Raw genomic sequence first — 26,180 nt, forward strand, 5'->3', positions numbered from 1 at the left:
CCAAGGAGGGAATGGGATGGTGGCTTGAGTTGACATTGGGGTTACTAACATACTAATGATTACCAACATGTATTGAGAGATTTACTATGTACCAGACCTTGGACTAAGAGTTTACTTGTGCTCTCTTGTACATTCTTTGCAACAATCCTACATGGTTTTAATCACTTTCCCTGTTTGAGATGAAGAAATCGAAGCATAGAAATGTTAAATAACTTGCCTTGGGTCCTAAATGCTGAAGCTAAACTGAGAACATAGATCTGCATGACACAAAAGCCCATGTTTTTAACCAGCAACTTATACTACCTTTCCAGGGTCCCTATCAGCTCCACAGTACTGATTCGCACTCTTTGATCCACACTCCTTTCCCTTAGCAGAAATAATTAAGTGATGCCTTTAAATGCTGCCCCAAATTCCTAGATCTTTTTAGTTTTAAAAGAAATCACTCTTATCAGTAGTGGTTACCGATTATGTAGTTAGTATGTGTGGAAGGAAGAAGAAGTCTAATACCTAGTTCCTAGCCTTATGAAAATCATAATCAAGTTAGATAAAAAAGCATTAAAATGGAAATAAAAAGCAATATATGACATTCCAAACTAAAAACCAAAAGTCTCAGCTGATGTGGGGTACCGTAAAGTTATGGAGAAGGGTGTTATGGGATTCCTGGGTCAGCTCCTCAGAAGCTGTGCGGGTTTGGGCAAGTCTCCTAACCTCCCTCACTCACAGCTGCCCATTGGCAACATGGGAATAGTCATAGCCCTTGCTTTACCCACCAGAGCACTGACATGAGTCTCAAGTGACATGACGAATGGAAAACTGCTTTGTAAACTGCAGAGTTATTTTAAAATTCGAGTGCAAACACGATTGTCCCCCAGATATTTAAAAGCAGCTCATCTTCTGCGTCAAAGGTCAAATGCCAGAAGATAAGACTATAACCAGTACATTCAAATGAGACACCACTTTTACTCTGTAACTTATGTGGGGAGAATTAGTGGCAGGACAGCAGGCAGCAACTGTAGCAAGGAGCCACTGGTGCCAGTGAGGAAAGACAGAAGAGCAAACACAGTCAACCCAGACCCTACCCTCTCCCTCGCAATATCCTCTCCTCTGTTGGCTATGGAACCAACCAGTCTTAACACTCTGGATGTTTCTCAAGTACACTCTTTTTTTCCACTCCATCACCACTGCTTTCCTTCAGGCACTCATTGCCTCTTGCCTAGGTATTGCATCAACCCATCCGTCCATTTCCCACACCTCGGTTTTCTTTCTAAGATGCAAATGTGGTCATGTCACTCTCCAGCTTAAACCCCCAGACTGCCTTCCCAATGCCTGGATAAAGTGTAGAGTTGAAGCTCAGCAGACCCCTTCACAATCAGTTTTTCCCTCTTGGAGCTTCTCCGGTTGCACCCCGCAGTCCAACTTGACTCTCTGCCTCGCAGCTCTTCAAGTAAGCCACGGTCAAAGCCACACCTTTGCACGTGCCCTTCCCCTCTGTTCTTCTGACGATTTTTCACCCAACCGTCAACATTCAGTACCAGAGCAGCGTCCTCTTCACAGCCTTCCTCCCCATCTTCTCCCATCCTATCACCACACCCCACACACCCAGAGAAAGTTAGGGTTCTCTCCGACCCACTGACACATTATGCATGCTCCTCTTACAGCATTTCCCACAGGGAGTATCATTAATTACTTTTTTTTCTCCCCCACTAGACTGTGCACTCCCTGAGGGTAGGGGCTTCCTCACATTTGAATCCCTGCACCTAGTATGTAACAGCTCCTTAATAAGCATTGAGTGAATAAATGTATTAACACTGACTTAAAAGATCCCCCTATTTGCACAGTTTTTTAAAATGACTACATTAGCAATATATTATAGAAGCACAGCTTGCTTGTAATTTTCTGTCTCACATACTCAGCATGGAAATTTTTTCAGTCTGAATAACTGAAGTTGTAATCATTTAAAAGAGGTGACACAAGCTAAATGGATTCTTGTGCTTAGAAAAATGTAAGAGAGTACAGTGATTAACAGAAAAATCCCACTGAGACATTTCTTTATCATCATTTTCGTGTCAAATCTCCTTGTTTTGGAACCTGCAGTAAAGTTTTGACTCTATTAATTATGACATTACCGCCTGCTGCTATCAACTTAAGGACAATGTCAAAAACGCTGAACTGTGAAAACCAGCAGGGGTGAAGGAGCATGGAAAATGGAATGTTTCCGTATGAGAAACTCTCTAAAGGAAGGAATCCAGTGCCCAGAGACCATTATCTGGTAAAAACATTTGTCGGACTGTGGGTATAAGCCAAAAACATTTCATTTACAGTGGGCACCATAGAGGAGGCCAGTGCCAGACATAACTATTTTAGCTGCTTTTTCTGTGTCATGGCAAGTATCACAGAATTCTATAGGAAAAGTAAGTGAAATGCATTAACCAGTGACCTATGGGAAACCACAATTTACAGCAGACTAAGTAATGACACTGAGGGGCCATGGCACTCAAATTGGTCTGGCTTTCTTTATCAGTAGGATTTTTTTAGAAAGGGAAATTGGTAGCCTTTTCCCCTTTCTCCATTTTTTAGAGACTCCCTTAAGTAGCATGTTCTACTGAAGCCCATGAGTAAAATCTTGCTTTCTTACGAAGGCTGGGAGTGCTGCTCTTTTTAAAAGGACAGAGGAGACCTGCCGCTGAAGGGCAGGGCAACGTGGCATCTTTTCCTTTCCTCAGCTTTCAGTACTCTAAGCTGTGCCCGCATCGTCCTGGGGCTGGAACGCTGCATCTGCTTCAGACACCTCCCATCACCTCAGCCCACCCACTGGTCCAGGCTTTACTGAGCCACCCAGCTCCGCAGAGGAGAACCCTGCAGCGCCGGGCGCAAGGTGCTCCGAGCTCCTCTCACCTAATACCGTGGGGCTCCTCACACGCCTCAACGTGGGATGCCCGTGGGACCTACGGGACTCACACCGGTGGCCCGAAAGTGTCTGTGCTTGGAGGCGGGGTAACCAAATTCCCTTCTCTTTCATCCCTTGGGTGGATAGATCTGAGGCATTTCTACATGGTCCCACAGGTGGTGCCATTGGCAGGAAGCCCCAGCTGCCCACGGTGGCAACCAACCAGACAACACGCCCTTGTGTTGGCTCTCCTCCCTCCCTGTTTCCCACTACCCAGTTCCCCACTCTTGTTCTTCAAGATCACTTCTCACAATGAACTACCTGCACGCAAGCTACGCCTCAGGGCTCCACTTTCTGGGAGCACCCAGGCTAAGCCAGCCTCCTAACTGGTCTATAACAGATACACTGTTTTCATTACTAAATATAACGGGTAGAAATATACTTTTTTTGTATTTGCAATAATGAAGTTTCCACTTCTACTTTGTAATTGGGGTGGGGGAGTACTTATTTGGTCCGAGGTAACTCAGCATCTGTCGGTTAAAAAAGTCTCTTTAGATTATTATAGGGTCAGTCCTTTAGCATTTAAGCTTGGCCAGTTCTGGATTCTTCCCCCCCCTCTCCTCCTGCACTTCCCCCCAGAGACCATTTAAGTTCTCAGATACTTAAATATCACCCTAGCTTCTTTTACCTTCCCTAGGACAGCATCTGCTTTCCTCTTCCCTAGGACAAAAGTCCAGAATCTCCTGGTCTAGTAATAGTAAGAGATTGTAGGGAGAAAAAAAGAAAAATAAGAAAAATATGGTTTAAAAGATTACAAAGATATTATGCTTTTTCAGGTCTCTCCCCTCTTTTCAATATCTTGATACCATTGTCTACTAGCACCATTTATTGCCGTGTCAGTTCTCTAAAAAGGAACCAACAGTGGCTTCCAATTTACTATCTTTGATGTCTAGTCTGAACTTCTCTTCTCCAGCTGTACTTAAACTCAGTGTCAATATCCCTTGAAGTGAAGGAGTACATAGGGTACCAAAATTGGGGTAATATTAAGAGGAGGAAAGGGGACTAAGGAGGTGACCAGCGATTGCCATTAAAGTTTGCCACCATGATATGCTTTTCTTACTGTCTTTCACATGACCTCCTGCAGCAAAAACAATGCCTGGTTCAATAACTGAAGTTTACTCTTGAGTACACAGACAAACTACATTTCCCAATCTCCTTGCAGTCAGGTTGGAGCCATCTGACTGTGTCTGGACAGTGGGATGTAAGCAGAGCGATTTACACCACTGTGAGCCTTGGCCCATAAAACTCTTCCATCCCCAATCCTCCATCTCCTCTTCTTCTGTGGTAACCTTGGGAATCACACATGGAAGATGATGACATCAAAAGATAGATGAGCTTAGGTCTCTGAATGGTTGGGTGGAGATGAATCCTTTATTCTCCCCACACTGCCACCCCCATCACATTAGATTGGGATGTAAATGAATAACTAAGGTTTATTTTGTTAAGCCACTGAGACTTGAAGATTGTTATAACAGTGAGTGCCATTTACCCTAATGCAGCCCTCAGTCTCGTGCATGGGAATTCTCTTACCTAAAGTGTATACTCTCTTCCCTCCATTTTTTCTAATCAAAATCCTACCAATGTGTAGAAACCCACCTGGAATCTTACCCGATCCACAAACTTTTTGATGACCATTACAGCTCATGGTGACTTCTCTCTTCTCCTAACTCCTAGAGCACTGTTACCCTATTTGGACCTTAAATAAGTACTGACTTACTTTCTTATATGGCTTTTCATGTGCTACTTGCCCAACTAGATTATAAATTCCCAACTGTAGAAGGCTATTTATTATTATTATTATCATCATCATCATCATCATTAGGTACCTAAAGCAATTATCAACAGTCTATGTAGGTGGTACATCAGGAATGAAAAGTCAGAAGTCACATAAGGCTTATAAATGTCCTATAAATGTCATTGTATGATTCTAGCTTGGGCTAAATATAAGAATTCAGCCCCAGTAATTCTGGCTCACAGGCACAACAATGAATTCCCTGAGGATAAAATTAATTCCTATATATAAATGAGTTGTTCAGAAATACATTTAATTTTCTTTTCCCCTCAAGGGCTAATTAATGTTAGCATTTCCCCCAACTCTCCCGTAAAAGCATATTGAACAATATCTCAAATTGTGAAAGGAAGGATTAGAATGTGAGATTTCTCTGAAATTCCCCACACTACTGATTTTCTCTCACCCATATTTAGCTTCTCATTTGAAATGAAAGTCAGCAGGTTTAGTACAACTTGTGCTGGATATTATGAGTCTACTTTTCAATAATAACAACAACAACAACAATAATAAGTACTTCTTTCCATTCCTGAATTTCCTCTCTCTGACCCTAAATGTTAAACAGTGATATTCATCATTTTTTGTTCTCTTTTTCTAATTGTGAGAAGAACAAGCTGCTAAAGTTTATCATTTCAGGTAGGCATGGTTAATTTTGCAATTAAGCAAAGGGAAGTTTGGGAGTAAGTGTTTTAAGTGTAAAGACTAAGAACTTGAACCAAGCACATATTCACAAATTTTATACAAGTTGCTCTTTGAAGATGCTGGAAACCATTTTAAACTGGAAAAAAAAAAGGTGACTATAAATTTTGTTGCTGTTGAACCGTGCCTGTTCAGTAATGCAGATACCTCTGACTCCCTTATTCATGCCAGGGGGCTTAGTGCTAGCAATTTGCTTTTCTGTCCAGTCAATGCACTTTCATTCTGAGCTGGAGAGAATACTCTGCAATTGTACAGTTCATGCCCTCCAGACGTTAGTTTCTTCTCCATTGAAGCTACTTGTGTAGAGATCAGTGTCTGCTGGCTGTACCAGTGTTTCTAACAATCACACAGCATTCAGTCTCATCCTTTTCAGTTCCCAAGTGCAATATGTTAATGATGAAGAATAAATTTTCTAGCCTTTCAAGGAACAGCTTGAAAGGACACAGCAACATGGGACAAATATCTAAAAAAGCAAAGAAACATTTTTATGGGCAGTCTATCACCATTGCATCTGAATTTCTTAGCAACCATGATTTAACCTTTGGTTGACAGGAAGGAAGGACAAGAACTAGGATATAAATACACTGGTTCATATATTTTCCTCCTCTAAAAACTCTAATGTGAGAATTGCCTTTTAATATGTGGTTGAAGTTTTTTTTTTTTTAAATATAGCCACCATTAGAGATTTTCTGCAGAGGTTTTCAAAATGTGTTTCTCAAAGCCACAGGTTTTCCATGGTGGTACCTCAGGGCTGCCAAAATTGGGGCTGAGTGTGTGTGTGGGGAGGGTTCTTTCCCCTTCCTACCCCAGGAGTTTTGCTTTTTATGTTTTACATTTGGATTTCTACATAAAATTTACAATAAAAAAATGAATTCTGAGGGGAAAAAATTTTTAAATCCCTGAATGATGGAATCGTGGAGACATTTATTTTTTTTTCCAATCGAAGCAAATCATTTTTCTGCATTGAAATAACCAAAATATCATGTTTCAGGAATGTGTCGAGGATATTTGCCTGGGATATACTCCCTTTTCCTAGCAGCAGCCTGATTTCCTTTTGGGGAATTACCTCTTTCCCACTGACTGTAATGCTGGTGGATGGTGAATCCAGGGACTTCCCTCCGCAGGAGCTGAAATGACCTGATCTTTCCTCTCAAAGCCCCAGGACAGCAAGGGCTTTGCTCCTTCAATCACATGGTCTCTGAATCTGGAGTGAGGGACATAACGAAGGAACACAGGGGCTTGATGCATTTCATAGGTGGTACCCTGACCTGTCAGGAGACCTTGCTAGGGTTCTTCCTTCTTGTTCTTCCAGAGCTGCCCTGGTGCCTGCCCATTTCCAACTCAGATAGTTCCACCTTCTGGCAATTTTGTGGCTCCCTGATAATCCTTCTACCTGAGGGTGTTTTTTTGCAGTGTTTCATTTTCCTTGCCTTGCTCTTTCCCAGTCTCTTTTGGACCAGCCCATAGACTGCCTTATGGCAACGCTCCACTCAAATTTAGCTACTGGCTGATCCTTGGGACGTATCCTTCTCTTCTTATAAGGGATTTGGTGGTCCACTTACACTCTATCCCTCTCTCCTCCAATATATTCGCCAACCCTTCCCTGTTTTCCATTTGCTCTTCCTGTGCCGTGCTGATATCCCAGTGTGTTCCTGATTCTCTGTACAGTATGAGTTACAGCAGCAATGGTATGAAAGTATGGAGGCCTCAATTGTCTGGAGAGTCAGGAACACCTGCCACGAAGGTAAAAGTAGAGAAAGTCAGAAACCACAAGGATGTCAGGAACCTGAGAATCACAGCACAGACTGAGAGGCAGGAGGTATTAGAGAAGGGGCAGGGAAAACGCACAAAATCCAGACACACAAGGAACTTAGGACCAGGTGCCACCATAATAAGAAAGTTATTCTGCGGTAAGGTCTAGTTTGCACAGGGGTTCTCTATATTCTGCGCCAGAACAGGGACTGCTCTGGTGAGGTACCTAAGCATCCCCCACCACCCATCGAAAGAAGACAAAATAGATTTATCCAAAGTCTGTTTGGTTTTCATGAAGACAGTCCACCATTTTACTAACACAATGGAGACAATAAGACCCTCTCCGTATGATTTTTAAATAATAATAGCTGTCACTTATTGAGTGCTTAGTTTATGCCATGCTCTTTGGTAAAGTGCTTTGAGTATAATGAGAATTGATTTGAAGGAAGTTAAAAAAAAACTTGCCCAAGATCACACCCCAAGTAAATAGTAAAGCTGAGCTTTGAGCTCCTGTCTGTCATCTCAGAGCCCAAGTTCTTAATCACTAAGCATCCTTCCCCTAAAGGCCATTCATTGCACTGGGCTCTGGAATACACCCGTTAACTACGTCTTCCAACTCCAAGCTTCCTACCTGGAACTTAAGGAGGAGTTCAATAAATACGTGTGGAACAAACATGAAAGAGCCTGTTAGCTAAACTCTCGCCTGTTGGTGTAAGAACGGGCACAGTAACCATTGTTTGCCTACAACCGCACATCTTTCTTCTGGGAAATGCTCCTTCCCCTACTTTACCCGTGTGCAAAGAGGAGCTGCCCTTCACTTTCCCATCCCACTCTCTCGTGCCTCCTCTGTTTGGCTCAGGTGGCCCTGCTTAGAGATGACTGGAACAGGTTTGGGCCCAGCTGGGTGAACACAAGCTCGGCCAATTAGAATCCTCCCCTCTGATCTCGCAGCTGGGACCTTAGTCTCAGTCTCCCTCTGGTGGTGAAGCTAGGAGAAGTCTGGCATGAGAGCAGCTGGTGTTTCTACATTAGGTCTGGGAATATAAAGCTGACCTTTATATTCCCAGACCTAATGTATATTGTATGTAAATATATATATATATATTTACATATATATAATGTATATGTAAATATATATATATATATTTCTGTAGTCAGAAACTGAGAAATTGAGAGATAGAAACCATGAGGAGAGAAGGAGACATAGTAAGAATGGCAGAGTTTGAGACCTGGTATCATGTTGTTCTCAGGTCCCATCTCCACTCTTTTCCTTACATCCCCTTGCCAACTAGTTGGGTTTAGTCACTTCCAACCAAAATAGTTTTGACCAAGACGCCGTGTTTATAAAAATTCTCACTAACACATTAAGTTCATGTTTATACTGAGAGAAAGGGGAAAATATTTTTTGTCTTTTGTGTCTGGAGATGGCATACACTTCCTTATCGCTAAACTTAGACTCTGCAGCTGTAGATGGGAGGGTAGTGGTAAGGGTTGACAGAGCAGAGAAACAAATTTTTGGAATTCCACCAGTAGCACTCCTGTTTTTGTATATTCCTTGCTGACTGTCAAGAATTTTATATTGCAAGGAGACTTTCCTGACCATCAGACAGTGAGAAATAAATTTTTATAGTATCACATATTTCTACATAATAGCTGGTAATAAAGTTTTTATTCTGAAGAACTCTGGGACACATAAATAGAGGTTCTTTGCCACCCTGGACATGAGGAAGTGAGCTGAGCTTAATTTAATTCCTCATTAAATTATTCTACAATAATTAAATAATTGGTATAATATTACTATTACTTATTGATTTGTATCATGGGTAAATTGTGAGATAATGCTTCATCTTAACAAACAATGCATCATGGAATTGCTGCAAATATTTGGTTTCAGAGTATAAAACACTGCCCTGACAATTTACAAAATCTCCTCTTATGTGGAAACCAAAGATCATAGTGAGTCCACATACATTTAATTCACACACAACTCATTAAAAAACATATTATTACATGAAGCTAGGCTGCTGAGTACGGGTATGTAGTTTGTGCACTGCGCAATGGCGCCTAGCTTGGAGCACAAGTGGGAGCTGAAATCTAGCCCTCACTTCTCACCCTAAGCCATGTGCCCATGAGGCTGCCTGCATGCCTTCAATGGCACCATGTAGGCCAGCAGCGGCCCTACTGAAAACAAAGCAAACCTGCCTGGGGCCTAAAACTCTTTTGAAAGAAAGATGCATTCTTCTGAAACACAAAACAGATAAATAATGACAAAAGTAACATTTTCCCTATAAAAGTTAAGCACATAAATGCCCAATAAGTGCTTATTAAACTAAATGAACACCTTATCGAAGAAGAAAGGTAATGGTTTTCTTGATAATATGCCAAAAGGAAAGTGAAAGCAAATGACATGTTCTCATTTCTTTTCATGGCTTATTTCTTCCTTATAGCTGTTTTTGTCTTTTGTTTTTTTTTTGGTCCACTCTACTCAACAGCATGAGCATTGATGACAATCCTATTGTATCCCTTCTCTTGTCACATAGGGATACCAGAAGAGTAAACACTTATTTTAACTTAAAAAATTTTTTTTTCTTACTATCAATGTTTCCCTCCTCCATCTCTACCCTCATAGCTGCCCTGATCCTCGTGGAACACATGGCCGATGGGGGAAGTAGCCCCAGTGAGTCGCATAATCACATCCCCATCACTGCGGTTTCGATTTATCAACATTGACAATAAATTCCTCTCTGTGGCTCACCATAGTTTGCTTTTTTATACCACAGAAAGGTCCTGGACATGCTTACGGTGCTTTCTATAAATAACAGCCACACATTTCCAGCTTTCGAAGGAGCACATTCTGCTAAACATAGACTGTGGAGACAAGCAATCCCTGTTTTTCTTGCTGTATATCATGGGTGCTAATTCAGGCTCAGTTTTCCTTATTTCATCTCAGCTTGGCCTTGGTTATTTTGGGTCCTTCCACAGAGGTCACCATATCACTTCTAGTGCTTCAAAGTTAATACCCAGGCCAGTAGTATCTGCAGCCCTGGGATTCTGGAGCCTCACAGCTACAATCACCATTAATTGGATGAGCCACAGTGTTGTTAAATCGTCTCACGGATATTCTAAGACAAAAACCAGAAGTTTGGGAGTCTCTTGGTAATTACAAGAGCCATAAGCCATTTGAAAGTTGAGGTCTGGGTATTACTGACCTAGAACTTCCCCAGCTGAAGCAGGAAGACAGACAACTTGGCATGAATAGCTAGAGTTAGCCCAAGGGCTCTATGGAATATGTCACTAATACAAAAGACTTATAGTGTGATTTACTCAGTTCTCCCAGCCAGTGCTAGCCTAGAGGATAACCTGGGTATTATAGGATGTGACTTGGTTAAATCTTTTCTTTCTTTTCTTTTTTTTGACTTTCTATTTTTTTCAAAAGCATATGCCATTCAGCAGCAGAAATGTGAACAAGAAGTCTTTTGGAATTACTTGTTATTGGCTCTTTATTTTGGATATTTTTTTTGTTTAAGACCTTGCCCCTTTCTGTCTATAACCTTACATTTAGCTCTAAATTGCCAACAGGCCCATCAGTCACACCAGATGTATCACCAGAGTATTAGCGATCTATGCAGTGCTTTTCAGTTTAAGAAATGTGACATCACGGAGCCCCAGAACAACCCTATGGACCAGGAATTGTTATTCCTACTTGAGAATTGAAGAAACTGAAATCAGATCGATTCTTATAACAGGTCCACAGAGGACAGCCAGAACTCAGCCTCTAGCGGAGTGCTCTTTCTGTTTCAACCAGAGAGTCTTTTGTCTTTAGAACTGGTGTAACTTGGGTGGTAGAGAGCGTACTGGATCAGAGCCCCAGGACTTCCAGTAAGTCTCTCCTTGCCAGCCAGAGAAACTTGCAATGATTGCTTGATCTCTGAGCCTCAGTTTCCTTTTCTGTAAAATGAAATCCCCTTTTGCTCTCACATTCTATGATCCTATGATAGGCAAACAGGACCATCAGGAATCTTTCCTACTCATATCAATACAAGTGTGATATGTGTACTTTACATGCAAAGGAAAATAGAAAAGTTGATAATTTTTCTCTTTCTGTGACTTTCTTCTGTTTTCATTTCTTTTACCATTCCTTTAGTCTGCCGCAATGGGTGAATTATTTACTGCCATTCAAGTCTGCATTCTTGTTAACTGCTAAATGAAGAAATAGTGCTTTTCTCACATGATTTTATTGAGAGTTACTGCTCTGTCTTCACCAAATAAATCATAATACAATGTGTCCATATAACACAGCAAAATCTTACAGAAAGTTAGATTGGCCTTTTGGGGACTTTGGGGAGTTTCTCTTTTGGGGCTTTGATTTTAGGTTCATCTTACAGCATTTTGTTGGCTTCTGTGTTTGGGTTGGAATAGAGATGCCAACATTTTTTTCATTTCTAAACCTCTACTCTAACCTTGTCATGCATGTGAAACTGGTCCTTGCTAGAAACATGGGGAGAAAAAATGACTTTCCCGGGTGTCTCTCATCTAAGGCAACAGATCTGCCCATACAGTTAGATCAGAGTTTATCAAAGTGACTTCCCTGGACCAACACCATCAGCATCAGCTGAGAGCAAGTTAGAGATGCAAAGTCTCAGGCCCCACCCACATCCTGCTGAGTCAGAAACCCTGGGGTTGGGGCACTGAAATTTGTTCGAAGCGCTCTAAAGTTTGAGAACTACAGAGAATAGATTATTGTCCTATTAGAATATTTTTTCATTCCTGAACTCCTCAGCACAGCTCTGTGGAAGTGAAATCACAAAGAATATCTGTTAGGGGAACAGAAGAAACTTTATATAGGGCCATTAAGGCACAGTTACAACTAGAGTACAACAGTTACCTACATTGTTAGTCTCTATTACCTTTTTAATTTTCTTATCACTACCTTAGACATATACTATGAATGTCCTTTTCTGTATTTTAAATGTGTTTTAAACCTGAATCTATCAATTAGCATCAATACATAGTATAAAATTTACAAACCTAAATCTTGTAACTACCAAACAATGTTCGAACCCTAGTTCAATTCCACTGAACTGAGACTGGTCATTTTTCAGTAATCATCCCTTTGGGCTGTTACTACATGGTAAATCCCTTTTTGTTTTTTAGTTCTTGAGTGATTCTGGGTCAATATGATCTATTCTTCCAAATATTTCTCCACATTGCCAATTGCTATTCCACACAATTTTGTAAGAGACCAAGCCTGATCTTACAGGCTTGTCTCTGTACCCTGAGGAACCCTGAGGAAAAAGTACCTTCTGAGGACTTCCCTGGTGGCACAATGGTTAAGAATCCACCTGCCAATGCAGGGGACACGGGTTCGATCCCTGGTCTGGGAAGATTCCACATGCTGCAGAGCAACTAAGCCCGTGAGCCACAACTACTGAGCCTGCGTGCTGCAACTACTGAAGCCCACGTGCCTAGAGCTCGTGCTCCGCAACAAGAGAAGCCACCGCAATGAGAAGCCCGTGCACGGCAACGAAGAGTAGCCCCGGCTCGCCACAACTAGAGAAAGCCCGCGTGCAGCAACGACGACCCAACACAGCCAAAGATAAATAAAATTTTTTTTAAAAAGTTAAAAAAACAAAAAAAAGGAAAGAAAAGAAAAAGTACCTTCCGGAGGCACTCCATCTGGTTTGTTAATTCAGTTAATAGCAGAGTCCTTTTCTGGGGAAAACATGTTCTGTTTTGATCAGAACTTTAATTTCCAAGGTTAATACTCACAAGCTTCTCAAACATGGAGGTTCAGCCTTAACCCATTACAAACATATTATTATTCATCTCAGGATGGCAAGATTTGGGTTGTGCTACTCAATAATTTTGTGACTGAGCAAATTACTCAACCTCCAAGAACCTCATCTGCCAAATAGGGGCCTCATAGCCAGAGTTCAAAATCTGGAGGAGAATTCCATTTTTTAAAAATGCAACTCACCTCTTTCCCCACCCCCAAGGTTTTCAGCTTTTGAGGGGAGACCCAAGGGCTGTCCCTTCCCATTTGTCCTGGGAAGACAATAGAGCTTTGGTGTCTATGGTACAGGTTTGAGTGCGAATTCTAATAACACTTACTATCCTGTGTCTTTGGGCAATTTACTTAATCTCTTTAAACTTTAGTTTCCTTATCTATTAAATGAGGTAATAATACCATTTATCTTGCAGCTTGGAGAGATAAGTATATAAAATGCTTAGCCTGGCATGAAGTGAGCATTCAAATGTAACTGTTATTGTAATTATCATGATTGCCTGTCTTTCTTAGCATATGTCAAATGGTACTGACCCCCTCTTTGGACCATACCATCCATTGATTTTCTATTTTTTTTTATCATAGTAAGACAGAGTTATAGGACATGATTTCCTTCACTCTTTTTCATCAATTCAATGCCAAGCTATATGTGACTATTGGCCACACTGTTTGAAGCAGACTGTTTGAAGATTAAGATGGGGCTTCTCAATTGATGATTGGTTTTGACCTCTGGAGCTGATTGGTTCATTTATGGGCAGATGACCACGGGCTTTTTCTTATGGCCCGTAGCCTGTAGCCAAGCCCATTGCAGACCACTGGGTAGTTCTTGCCACCACCATCCCCGACGGCGGGTGGTGGGGGGTGGGCACGGGCCATGGTGAAAGCTAATCACAAAATTCTTTTGCCTTCTATTGCCTTACATTGTAACAGCACCCACCCTCACAGAAGCAGCTTTTCATATCTTTCCAGTTGCCATCATCATGCCTTTGATCACTCCTCGTTTGGCGAGAGCTCTACACTAACAGCATAAAATGGAACTGGATTCTGAACTGGCCTTCCAATGACACGGTAGAGACGATCTCAAAACACAGGGCAGGAAGGACACTTTTGATAGTGTTTGCTATTTTGATAGCATTATTGTCCTTAATTTATAAAACTTCTCAGACTTAGGATTCAGCTGGTCAAACTGTTATTTTACAACCTTAAAAATATGCTCTCACACTGCAACCTCTGCTTTATACATAGGCATATTCCCATAATTAGATCATGAGTTAAGTTTTAATCATATCAATCATTTATAAATTATATGGGCTAAAGTGTGACTAATGGCCCTAATTATTAAGTGAAGAAATATGTTGGAAATTAAGTCATTTAACAGTACCCAAGCAGGTAACCATTTGATAGAAAAGTCTTAGCTAGCTTAACAACTATATAAAATAACACATCACATATTTTTGCAAAATGACTCCTGTATTAAAAATCAAGGTTAAAACTCAAGAGTGTTCTCTTTTGTCATGAATATATTTCAATTTTTGCAGCAGAAACAAGAGACTGCTTTCATTATACTATTTATGGTAGTTAATTATCTCTTTATAAAAGGAGGTTTCATATAACCTATTTTAGGAAAAACAGTTAAGAAGCTATTTTGGTTTTCAGTGTCCAGAGATTTTGCTCCTTAATTTTATACCGTACTTATATGTTGTAATCAGAGTGGGGTTTTTGTGCATGGGTTTTATTCAGAGGAATTTACTGAAATTCAGAGAGGATATTAGTCCCTGCCAGTCACCAATATGAATACAGCTCAAGATTGGTCAGTGATTGTACTATTTTCAGGGATAGATTGGAATAGAGCCTGGTGGGGGCAGGCCTGGCTGGGGGAAATGTAGGGACAGTAGCTTTACTTCATGAATAGTAGGAAAAAATTTTGGTATGGGCACATTTGCTGTTATTCAGTTTTGTAGCCAAACATTGCTTCTTGGGTTTTTTGTCTTATCAATGAAGCCAAAGATATCCCAGTTTTCATTGGTGCTGTCAGTTTGATTCCTGACTTTATCAAAAAGCCATTCTAATAATCTCCATCCTAGTGTTAGCCTCAGCTAAATAAATTCTTCTTGAAGGTGTTATCTTCAGTCTTACAAGAAGCTACATTAGAGTTGAAGCATAGTAGTGATGAAGGCATAAGTCCATGCTAAACCAGCTTAGGGAAAAGGAGCTTGGCTTTCTGAGTGTTAAGGTGATTGTTCACAGAATCCTGACTCAACTGAAATTTCTACATGTGAATGTGTCATGAGATTAAATTTTAACTGAAGAATTGAAATATTCTTCTATACTACTCTACAAAATTCTCCCTCTTTATTAAAAAATGCACTGTGAGGTAACTGGCCCTATTAACAGAGATAGTGGTATGTAAAACATTTTATAAGCAATATATTATCATGCAAACAATAATTATTATTACAACTTTTAACAAGTGAGAACTTCATGGCCGAAACAGTGAAACAAAAGTTCCTATAAGGTATCATGAATAAATAAGCACACAACAGGCCCAGCAGTGTTTAGCAATGTTCCCTGATGAGGGATGAAATGTAATATCTATAAACAGAGTCCTGGGCCTTCCAGGTTATTTATAAAGTCTGTTTGGGATTGTGGTAAAGATAATTCTCAATTTCTGGAGCCTAAATCTCTCAAAGACTTGTCCTTTTATTAATCATTTACATCATACACGATGTGTTCTAATGTATATGCTTTCCATCTAGCCAAAATACTTCAAAAATGTTAATGTATATTTATATTCTCTAGAAGTTGTTCAATGTAAGCAAGGAGCTAGTTTAGAACCTCCAACCCTTGTAGATCAACTCACCCAAAATCAATACTTTGAAAGACAAAATTCAGTTAACTGAATGACCAATTTGCCAAAAATTACTGATTTAGCAAAAATGGTTTTAATATTTGAAAAGGAATACTCAGTTTTAGTTACTGATGATAAAACATACACAATTAATGCCGATATGTCATTTGAAGAACTGGCCAAAAAAAGAAAACTCTAAAAATGCTTAAAGTTTGAAGAAATTGAAATTGTCGCCCCAAAAAATAGTCAAAATAATTCCAGTACCTATAAAATGCTACAAACTTGCTTTCAAATAAGGGGTAGTTGGAATATGTATACTTTGTGGCAATTTGCTGAAAGGCTTGATGTGAAAACTTTACAGAGCATCAGAAAAGCCAGGAGGGTGTCCAGAGGGAGTATTATACTGGACCATGTGATTAACGTGGGTAGAGAAATAAATGAGCTGGAATGTGACAGGAGAATCCGCATCACCTCAGATGTTGACTATGAGTCATTAAGAGTTGAAGGTTGATATGCTACCTGACAAACTGGCAAAATATCTTTAAAATATTGCATGATTAGGAAAATGTAAAATGGCATTAAATGAGATCCCTCGTTACTTTATTGATTTTCCCCAAACTTTGAAGAGTTTTAGTCTGTTGTAAACTATACAGTTTTGTTGTTGTTGTTTCTCCTGTGCATTGCTACAAAGTGAGTGTAACTGAATCTCCAGGACACTTCATTCTTTGGCATCCTGTGTCGTCAGCCGTTGTACTCAGTAATCATTGGAATTGATATTTGTGTCCCAATGTGGATATTTCTCTCACAGTGGCAACTGTCCTAGAGCTTCAGTTACCTGCTTCTTGCTTCTTAGGGCTGACAATTCCTGTAGCCTTGGATGACTTGATGACACCAGCTACCAGAATCGCCAATGCTACTTTTCTTAGGTATTATTAGTAGTATCTATTATTGCTATATAATATGGTTGGTAGTGGTCCCTCATGTGTTAGGCAAACAATAGTGGAAATTTATTGGCAGCAATCTGGAAGCCCAATCCACTTATGTTATCCTCAGGGAAAGTCGGGCTTCCCCTAGCATGATGTGACAGTTGGGAAAGCAGCAGAAGTTGATACCACATAAGCAACTGTAACAAACTCCAAGGCTGGAGGCATGTATCTCAGTCTCAGGACATGGGCTTAGAAATATTTTTAGATGCAGGGAAGTGGGAAGTGGTGAGTGGTTTTGAAGTTTCCATCCTTACACTGCTGCCCCATAATCTGCTAAGTTACTTTGATACATTGAACTTCAACTATGAAGATGAGAAGATAGTCTCATCTTTATACCCAGAATCTTATGAAGGGAAATTCCTGTCTTCTGACAGTTTGTGTCATCAGGAGTTATAACATTACACATTACAGCAATAAATGAGGTTCACTATGTGTAGGTATTTTTTTAAATTTCAGCTTTATTTATTTATTCCTCTTAAAGCATTTATTTATTTATTTATTTGGCCATGCTGTGTGGCATGCAGGATCTTACTTCCCCAACCAGGGATCGAACCAGTGTCCCCTGCAGTTGAAGCATGGAGACTTAACCACTGGACTGCCAGGGAAGTCCCTAAATTTCAGCTCTGTTGAGGTATAATTGACCTATTAAGTTTTAAGATATTTAAAGGGTACATAGTGGTGATTTAATATACATATACATGATTAAAGAATCCCCCTCATCTAGTTAATTAATACATCCATTACTTTATTTATTTATTTATTTATTTGGTGAGCCCATTTAAGTTCTAATATCATATGATATCACTTATATGTAGAATCTAAAAAAACGATACAAATGAACTAATATACAAAACAGAAATAGACCCACAGACATAGAAAACAAACTTATGGTTACCAAAGGGGGAACGTGGGGGGCGGGATAAATTAGGAGTTTGGGATTAATATATACACACTACTATATATAAAACAGATTAAACAACAAGGACCTACTGTAGAGCACAGGGAACTTATATTCAATATCTTGTAATAAACTATAATGGAAAGGAATCTGAAAAAGAATATATATATATACACATATATATGTATAACTGAAACACTTTCAGGTGCTGTACACCTGAAACTAACACAACATTGTAAATCAACTACACTTCAATTAAAAAAAATAAGTTCTACTCTCTTAGCAAATTTCAGTTATACAATACAGTGTTATCAAATACGGTCACCATGTTTTACCTTAGATTCTCAGACCTTATTCCTCTTATAGCTGGAAGTTTGTTCAGGTCTTCTTTATATCTATGTGCCTATTTATATGGTTCTTTGCCTATTCCCTATAGTGAAAAACTTTCAGCAACAGATGGATTCGCTCCAAAAGCCACAGAGGAGGTGGAATGTCCAGCTGTTTGGGAAAGGTTACCTAGATTCTTGATAGCTTCCATAATATTTCTTCATTTAACATGAGCAGAATAGCTTGAGTGGTCTGTGCTCACCAGTGCCCTTACAACTTTGCCGTCTGGGATCACGTATGTCTTGAAATGCAAACTGGGTACATCTCAACTCTCTTGTACCTCTTTTCCACCACACACCGTTCCTCTGGTAAAATAAGCCCAGGAGCAGAAGTTGATACAAATTCCAGTGACATTGCATTTACACTATCACCAGCAACACAGTAACTGCCACATCATTTCAGGGTTTATCCTGAGAATCAAAGTCAGATGAGCAAATTTTGGGTAGGGCAAAAACTCAAGATTCATGAGTTTCCACCTCACTTCAAACCCACCAGTGTTTTCATTCCACATTCTGAGTGTTTGGTGCCTTTGTTCGAGATGAGATGGCAAGACAGACGTGCCAACACAGTTATACACAGCACATGAACGTGAAATTATATAGAGCATGTTAATTTGTTTAATGCATTTGGGGATTCAGACATATCTAATCAAGCATCTGACGAAAAAAGATGGGAAGTTACCACTGTCAGGTAATCGTATAAAATCGTATAAAATGGACTGTCCAATTTTTGTTGAAATAATAGTATTTCACATGAAAATTATTAGATTACATTGATAAATTTTTTGAAATATTTTAACATTTCTAGGGTTCTTATTCCAGTATCTTAGGCAACATTAGTTAATATTTAAAATGTAACTCAATTTGAATATCAGCAGTTACCAAAATTAATCATTTCTCTAAAAGTGCCAAGGTTATTAAAGTCACAATAGTATAATTGTCCTGACTACCAAAAGCACATGTAGGAACCGCCAAATGGGTCACAGATGATAAAACATGCAAAATTAAGTTTGATACTTGGTGCAGGGTCGGGCACATGGTAGGTATCCAATAAACATTTATTGAATTAAATATTGAAATAAATGTTGCTTGGGTGCTGTTGATGGGTGTGGCTTATCTTGCAAGTCTCCTTCCTCCCTTATAGAGAGATTCTCTTGTCATCCTCAGAACTATTAATTTGGTTTCCATTGCCCTTCGTCTATCAGACATGTCTGGACTCAAACTATAGAAAGTGTTTAGTGTTTTTTCTTAGCAACTCCTCAGCCCCTGTGCATGTGAGTGGTTCAAAAAGATGGATATTGCCTGCTTCCTCTGTTTCAGCCCGAACAAAAAAATACTTGTTACAGATGGATCTGTGGAGTGACGATTAAATTCAGTCATTCTGTAACTGATCAGAAAAGTGTAATTCTTACTGAGGATTGTGATTTAGGAAACCAACAGAAATGTGGTTCCAGTTGAGCCAGATGTGAGCTATTGGCCTATCATCAGAGGCTGGGTTGGAAAACAGTGGGCACAGTACTGGCTGGTGAAACTGCCGTGGGCGCACACCGTGGTCATACTGAGTGTGGTGGTAGGAGGGACAAATTTCTTTAGCTGTCATTAACACAAAGAGAAAGAAGCCACCACCTCTGCAAAGCCTTTTCTTTTCAAAGTGAGAATTTTGAAGCCATTTGACAAGGGAAAAAAGGGGAAACTAGTTGCTAGCCTTTGCTTCCTTCCCTAGGGTTGAGGGTTTATTAAAGGGCACTGAAAAGGGGCAGAGATCAGGAGGATGAATTTGAGGCAACATCTTCAGATTGAGAGTGAGCTAAGCGATCTGGACATTGGGAATTCTGGCAAGATGGGAAAAGGAAGTGCTGCTGTTTCATTTACTGGTGTAACATAAACCTAAGTAAACAGTTGTATCTCAGAGCATAAAGCACCCTCTATCCCCTACCCTTCCACACCCTGTAAATATGATGGGGGAAAAGAAAGCTGGCGAGTAACTTTCTTTAAATTCTCGGAATACAGGGTCTAATCATAATCTACTCTTTATTTTCATTTTGCTAGAATAAAGAAAATAAAAACTTTTTTTTTTTTTACCATTTAAAAATGGACAAAGTGATGGAACACTAGAGTGGTTTACTGAAGAAAGAGGAAAAACGAGAAAAATTCAGTTATCCTTGGTCTCTTAAAGAACACCTCAGGCAGGACAGGCTGTATGCAACATACCCCTGATCTGTGAGAATGTCTATACTTGCATAAGAGTTGTAAGGAGCACTGACCATGGTCTGCACATGTGAGCATCAGTCTCTCCAATATGCTTTGCTGTGTAATTAGTGGAATGAGAAATGAAGACATAAAAAGGCCAGGACTCTGAGAAATTTGTACACGACTGTTACTGCTCGCATCTGACTCCGTTTCACTCTGATAGCTCCTGTGGTCCCTGCTAAGGACTCTTTGCTGATCCAGAAGAACGTGCCTCACACCACCCCTCCCTTTCTCAAGGTTCATAATAAATGATTTGCATCAAGCCAGGCCTCCAAAAGAGACCTGCTGGGTGATGCGGAATGTGCAGAGAGCACAGCTGAGAAACAGACCGAGCAAGTGGCTGGGGTCATAGAGCTCGGCATTGCCAGGGGATGCACGGGACCAGAGAGACTATCGTTTACTGGAATGGATCTTTCTGGGCTGTAAGGACTTGATATTTCAATGTTTATGAAATTACCTCACAGGGAGAGAGAAAGCAATTAACTAACAGAGTAATTTCAAATAGCATTTTAAAATTCAGGATAACAAAAACAGGGAAAAGTGGATGTCATTAATGAATCACTATGGCAAGAGGAGAAACGAAAACACTCTTTTAAAGTGATCAGAAAGTATTTATGAAACGCCTACTGTTTGCCCAACACTTGTGAGATTAAGAAAGTCATATAAAACATGATTCCATCCCTTAAGGAGATCATAGGATTTATATTTGACTTAGCTATAAAAGCATTTTAAGTATACAAGACAGGTATGTTTACAAGTATATGGGTTATATGCAATGGTGAATTGGTAGATCAGCTCTCTTAGAAAACATAAAACTCTGATTTGTAGTCTTTGCCAGTTTCTGTGGTACATATACTCCCATCATGGCCATCACTGAATGCAGAGTTGGAAAGAGGTGTGCAAAACTGTCTCTCACAAGCCAATCCAAGCCAGCTCCAGCACACATGGGTCATGTGTCTACATGAACAACGCCTTAAATTATGTTATTTAGATGTCTAGATAAGGGAGGTCAGCCAGCCAGACTCCTATTAGGAAGACCTTAATGGGGGAAGATAGGATTTAAACAAGAGGAGGTCTTTGTATGTTGAACTTTAAAAGATAAGGCTGCTTGGTTTATTCTCCCCACCTTTTCACACCCTGGCACAGCCTCTGGATGTAGTAGATACTCAATAAATAAATGTTTGCTGAATAACAAAAACAAATGGTTAGACTGAAAGCAATGGGGAGGTATTTTGGAGCAAAACTTTTTTTCTTAAAAAACAAAAATAAAGTTGGAGAGACCAAAGCAAGTAGGACCAAACCTTAATGTCTATTAAAGCTGTTGGTAGATGCATACATATGGTTATTAAGTATTTTATTTCCTGCTTTCTTCTGTGTATTGGAAATATGTCATAAAAAGTACTTAAATCTTTAAAAAGCTGAGAGGAAAAGGGAATTATGTGAACAAAGGCACAGGAGTAGGAATGAACACAGTCTGGTGTAACAGACACTTTGAACCGATCAGAGTGTGGCAGGCAAGAGCAAAAATCAAGGTTGGGTGTAAGAATGTGAATGAATGGAAATCCCACCCCAGTTAACTGCTGCCTTTCCCACTGCTTCTTAAGTGGTACTAAAGAACTCAACCCATTCTTCCTCCTTAGAATTATAGTTCATTTGTTAAATTTTGAGTTTCTGTATTTGGGGAGGAAAAATATTAACATTAATCAAAATTAGAATTAGATGGGGAGGGAAATATTTCACCTTATTTCACAGGGAAATGGACAACTTAAATAAAAACATTTGTTTTTGTGAAATGAGATCAGTGGTATCACGTGGTGTTTATTAATGCAGCCGCCTCCATATTGAACACAATCCAAGTTGTCCAACCCCCTTTTCCTGCCGTAAAGGCACACATATTCTGAAGCAGTCTTAAAATAGTGTCCAGTTGGACAAATGTATAGATAGGCATGGGGTCCTCTGAATTAGAGTTCAGTGTTCTATTCATTGCATAAAGCAAAGAATAAGTCAAACGTAAATTTACACTCTTTTGGAAGTCTACTGTGGATAGAATGAAAGAGGACAGAATGTAATAATCACAGCAAGCTGGCATTCAGGGAACTGGAAAAAATATAGAGAAGAGCCTTCTCCAGTCTGCTCTGTATATCTCACATCTCTATATTAGCATCTTGCAGTGTTAAGGAGCACCTTAGAAAATAATTTAGAGCACAAAAGTTCTCAGAAAATATTCACTGTACTTTCAATGCACTCTAAATAATGCATTTAGCACCTTACAGACATGCCATCAAATCACAGTAATAGGCAGACAACAACAAATGCTTACCTGAAACACAGGATTTCTAGAATTGAGGATGGGGCTTACTTTATTATTTCAGGTCCTTATTATCTAAAGCTTGCTTAGATTAGCTACATTAGAATCTGTATTAAAATAAAGGCTACAATGGTGGCTATCTATGAAGCAAATGGGGTCACAAATTAATCCCCAGAAACAATCTTCAAACAGGGGGATTGATAAAAAAGTTTACCAACTGACGCATAGTTACGATGCACCTGGTACACATTTTAGTGACAAATAGTCATTTGGAACACACTCTACCATCCTCCTGTATTTTCCTCATAGAGTCTAAGTCCAAGCTGAGCCCCATTAAAATGCTATTTCATTCTCATTTACATCTTCATGCAGTCATTTCCCCCTTTGTTAGACTCCCTGAGTTTGCTTTTATGAATTTTTTAGAATATCTCATGGTATAAAACTTCTACCAGTTATCATGGAATTTCCAGGTCAGATGGTTTTCCTCCTACCAAAAATTAAGTAAAGAAAATAAAAAAAGAATCTTTTCTTATTCCATTCTACCATGCTTACCAAATTCTGACATTTCTAGCCACCATTTATCTTCATTTTTTCTCATATTTACAACCTTCAGAGATACATATGAATCAGTCCCTAATAAGTTTCTCTCAGCTAATGTGTTTAGTTCTTTTCATTTCACCACACTATTTATTTTAAATTTAAATTTTTTATTGAAGTATTAGTCGATTTACAATGTTGTGCTAGTTTCAGGTGTACAGCAGTGATTCAGTTATATATATATATATATTCTTTTTCAGATTCTTTTCCATTATAGGTTATTACAAGATACTGAATATAGTTCCCTGTGCTATACAGTAAGTCTTTATTGTTTATCAGTTTTATATATAGTAGTGTGTATCTGTTAATGCCAAACTCTTAATTTATCCTTGCCCCCGCTTTCCCCTTTGGTAACCATAAGCTTGTTTTCTGTGTCTATGAGTTTGTTTCTGTTTATCACACTATTTAAACCTAGCATCCTTTAAACTATTCCTGTGTTCCTCTCTGAATTTTTTCTTTCTCTTCAACTTTCTGGCACTTGTGTTTAACACTATAAAGGAAAACTAGTAGAACCTATCTTTAAGAACAATTTTGGACTGAATGCTTAAATATAGCTTCCGGAAATACAGATTTAAGTGCAGTATTTCAGATGTGGTCTAATAGGCCATGTGAAATGGCAAGAGTGCTTTCCTGATTGTTGAAACATATGTTCTGATACTCAGCACAATTGAGGGCCAGAGTTTTCCCAATTATCTCTCCTTCTTCTGTCCCAGGTTCTCTTTGACCTATTCTGTGGCTACATATCCTTATGTTATATCCTCATTCCTCAAACAAATAATCTGCATTTTCAATGCTTGCCTCTTTCTCATGCTTTTTCTCCTAGTTTTACACTTTCTTCAGCTCTCTTTATTAGGTCCCTAAAACCTTTTTTTAAAAAACAGCTCTGTTTTTATGTGAATTTAAGTACAGCCACATATTGGTTTTTTTTTTTTTATAAATTTATTTATTTATTTTTGGCTGTGTTGGGTCTTCGTTTCTGTGCGAGGGCTTTCTCTAGTTGCGGCGAGCGGGGGCCACTCTTCATCGCGGTGCGCGGGCCTCTCACTATCGCGGCCTCTCTTGTTGCGGAGCACAAGCTCCAGATGCGCAGGCTCAGTAGTTGTGGCTCACGGGCCCAGTTGCTCTGCGGCATGTGGGATCTTCCCAGACCAGGGCTCGAACCCGTGTCCCCTGCATTGGCAGGCAGACCCTCAACCACTGCGCCACCAGGGAAGCCCCACATATTGTTTTTTAAAACCATATGGTTTACCACTAATTTCCCAAAGTTGCAGTAAACTCTCAAAACAAAAAAAAGTGGCCTCATATATATGACGGGACTCAAATTTAGACTTTTGGCATTGTTCCCAAGAGGAGACACTCCCAGAGAGTCAGTCATGACAAGAATGGTATGCTTAGTTTGCAAAAATCTATCAAGCTATACACTGAGGATATTTCCACTTTTATGTATGTATTTTATACTTCAATAAAAATTTAAATAACAAAAAAACAAAACAAAACAAAACAAACTCTGTATTTGTTAAGATAAGATTTAGCCAGATATCTTACTAATCCTGGCATTGCTAAGATTGAGATTTTCATGCATTCTCTGAGGCCTGGATAGGAGATAATCTAGATATTTCATATGCATTTAAATGAAAATAACATACCTAAATTAAGATGAAGTATTTGGAATTTCATAATAGGACATGTTTTCTATATCTTTGTGTCTTTGCTTCTTGATATACCCATCTTTCAAGCAAAGCGGTGGTATCTCTTTTCAAAAAATTAAATTAGGGCTCCTCAGAAATCTGACATCTTTATGTTTTCTTTAAATGATGCTGAAATAAATGTAACATATTTTTACAGAGGTTAGATAGAGATTATTTGCTAATACATCTAATTATGAGTGAGTATTATGCCAAATTGGGATTTCTGGTTTAAGAGAGAGTTTGAGATGGTACATTTAGATATTAATGACGCAAAAGTCATTTTAAAATTGCTGTATAAAGTGGCATGTTAATGATAAAATTCTATTCATGTTCCTTATACTGAAGTAGTATGACTTATATATTACAAAAATTACAGAGAAAAACCCTTGGAAAAGTCAGTTAAGAAACTTCCATTAAAATTCCCTCTGGTCTCATTGAAACCTGTGTCTTCAGTAACCTTCACAGCTATTTGCCCATAATTCCCTAATTTGTATTTCTAGTCCAGACCTGTCCTCTAGGCTCCAGGCTATATGTGAACTTGACAGCACCACTGGGATGTCTCATATACGCCTCACCTTCTACATGTTCACAGCTGAACACGAGGTCATGCTCCCAGCCCTGGTCCTCCTCCAGTGTTCTCCACGTCAGTGCTCGGGGGATAACACTGCCATCTACTCGGTTGTGCAAGACAGAAGCCTAGTGGTTATCTGTGGCGTCTTCCCCCTCTCCCCATATCTATCTACTCCATCACTCCATTCTGATGTAGTGTATCATCTCCTAAATAGTAAATCTGTCCACTTCTCTTCATGGTCACTGCCATCCATTTAAGCCAAAACCATCATCATTTCTTCTTTATTGATTGGATGACTAACCATCCAGGTTTGCTCAGGACTAAGAGGGGTCCCAAGATGTGGGATTTTCAGTTTTAAAAAGGATCAGTTCCAGTCAAAGACAGATGAATTGGTCATCCTGATTATCAGTGGTATCTCCCTGATTCCACTTTTGCCTCCCTCCAATCCTTATCCACACTGAAGCCAGGGTGATTTATTTAAAAATATGATGTATCACTTCATACCTGTTAGAATGTTTAAAATTAATAAGACTGACCATACCAAGTGTTGGTGAGGATATGAAGGACCTAGAACTCTTATATACTGTTTATGGGACTGTAAAATGTACTTTTGAGTAAAAAAATGTATTTTGGAATGTAAAACCACATTGGAGAATGGTTGGGCAGTTTCTTAGAA

The sequence above is a fragment of the Balaenoptera borealis genome (genome assembly GCF_965194805.1).
Source record: "Balaenoptera borealis genome assembly, chromosome: 4".
Lineage (NCBI taxonomy): Eukaryota > Metazoa > Chordata > Mammalia > Artiodactyla > Balaenopteridae > Balaenoptera > Balaenoptera borealis.